This window comes from Musa acuminata, unplaced genomic scaffold, assembly GCF_036884655.1.
Source record: "Musa acuminata AAA Group cultivar baxijiao unplaced genomic scaffold, Cavendish_Baxijiao_AAA HiC_scaffold_80, whole genome shotgun sequence".
NCBI lineage: Eukaryota > Viridiplantae > Streptophyta > Magnoliopsida > Zingiberales > Musaceae > Musa > Musa acuminata.
In genome coordinates, this window is record NW_027020361.1 from 95,001 (window position 1) to 97,500 (window position 2,500).

A 2,500-nucleotide genomic window follows, 5' to 3' on the forward strand; every position below is an offset into this window, starting at 1 on the left:
AGCGGCGAGCGGCGAACAGCGAGCGAAGCGAGAGGCAGCACCGTCCCTGCTATACGAAAGCCCCATCCAGCCCTGTGCCACCCGGGGGGTTCCAGGGTGCTGAGATGGCTGACGTTTTGCTCCGCTCTCGACGGTCACCGCGCAATGCAAGAACAGGCCAAAAACTGGCCAAAACGGCCCAAAAACGGGCCAAAACTGGCCATTTTTGGCTGCGCGAGCGGCGAGCGGCGGACAGCGAGCGAAGCGAGAGGCAGCACCGTCCCTGCTATACGAAAGCCCCATCCAGCCCTGTGCCACCCGGGGGGTTCCAGGGTGCTGAGATGGCTGACGTTTTGCTCCGCTCTCGACGGTCACCGCGCAATGCAAGAACAGGCCAAAAACTGGCCAAAACGGCCCAAAAACGGGCCAAAACTGGCCATTTTTGGCTGCGCGAGCGAGCGGCGAGCGGCGGACAGCGAGCGAAGCGAGAGGCAGCACCGTCCCTGCTATACGAAAGCCCCATCCAGCCCTGTGCCACCCGGGGGGTTCCAGGGTGCTGAGATGGCTGACGTTTTGCTCCGCTCTCGACGGTCACCGCGCAATGCAAGAACAGGCCAAAAACTGGCCAAAACGGCCCAAAAACGGGCCAAAACTGGCCATTTTTGGCTGCACGAGCGAGCGGCGAGCGGCGGACAGCAGCACCGTCCCTGCTATACGAAAGCCCCATCCAGCCCTGTGCCACCCGGGGGGTTCCAGGGTGCTGAGATGGCTGACGTTTTGCTCCGCTCTCGACGGTCACCGCGCAATGCAAGAACAGGCCAAAAACTGGCCAAAACGGCCCAAAAACGGGCCAAAACTGGCCATTTTTGGCTGCACGAGCGAGCGGCGAGCGGCGGACAGCGAGCGAAGCGAGAGGCAGCACCGTCCCTGCTATACGAAAGCCCCATCCAGCCCTGTGCCACCCGGGGGGTTCCAGGGTGCTGAGATGGCTGACGTTTTGCTCCGCTCTCGACGGTCACCGCGCAATGCAAGAACAGGCCAAAAACTGGCCAAAACGGCCCAAAAACGGGCCAAAACTGGCCATTTTTGGCTGCACGAGCGAGCGGCGAGCGGCGGACAGCGAGCGAAGCGAGAGGCAGCACCGTCCCTGCTATACGAAAGCCCCATCCAGCCCTGTGCCACCCGGGGGGTTCCAGGGTGCTGAGATGGCTGACGTTTTGCTCCGCTCTCGACGGTCACCGCGCAATGCAAGAACAGGCCAAAAACTGGCCAAAACGGCCCAAAAACGGGCCAAAACTGGCCATTTTTGGCTGCACGAGCGAGCGGCGAGCGGCGGACAGCGAGCGAAGCGAGAGGCAGCACCGTCCCTGCTATACGAAAGCCCCATCCAGCCCTGTGCCACCCGGGGGGTTCCAGGGTGCTGAGATGGCTGACGTTTTGCTCCGCTCTCGACGGTCACCGCGCAATGCAAGAACAGGCCAAAAACTGGCCAAAACGGCCCAAAAACGGGCCAAAACTGGCCATTTTTGGCTGCGCGAGCGAGCGGCGAGCGGCGGACAGCGAGCGAAGCGAGAGGCAGCACCGTCCCTGCTATATACGAAAGCCCCATCCAGCCCTGTGCCACCCGGGGGGTTCCAGGGTGCTGAGATGGCTGACGTTTTGCTCCGCTCACGACGGTCACCGCACCACGCAAGAACGGACCATAAACAGGCCAAAACAGCCCAAAAACGGGCCAAAACTGGTCATTTTTGGCTGCGCGAGCGAGCGGCGAGCGGCGAACAGCGAGCGAAGCGTGAGGCAGCACCGTCCCTGCTATACGAAAGCCCCATCCAGCCCTGTGCCACCCGGGGGGTTCCAGGGTGCTGAGATGGCTGACGTTTTGCTCCGCTCACGACGGTCACCGCGCCATGCAAGAACGGACCAAAAACAGGCCAAAACAGCCCAAAAACGGGCCAAAACTGGCCATTTTTGGCTGAGCGAGCGAGCGGTGAGCGGCGAACAGCGAGCGAAGCGAGAGGCAGCACCGTCCCTGCTATACGAAAGCCCCATCCAGCCCTGTGCCACCCGGGGGGTTCCAGGGTGCTGAGATGGCTGACGTTTTGCTCCGCTCACGACGGTCGCCGTGCCACTCAAGAACGGACCAAAAACAGGCCAAAACAGCCCAAAAACGGGCCAAAACTGGCCATTTTAGGTTGCGCGAGCGAGCGGCGAGCGGCGAACAGCGAGCGAAGCGTGAGGCAGCACCGTCCCTGCTATACGAAAGCCCCATCCAGCCCTGTGCCACCCGGGGGGTTCCAAGGTGCTGAGATGGCTGACGTTTTGCTCCGCTCACGACGGTCACCGCGCCACGCCAGAACAGACCAAAAACAGGCCAAAACAGCCCAAAAACGGGCCAAAACTGGCCATTTTTGGCTGCGCGAGCGAGCGGCGAGCGGCGAACAGCGAGCGAAGCGAGAAGCAGCACCGTCCATGCTATACGAAAGCCCAATCTAGCAAAGAACAGCCCAAAAGGAGGCAAAAA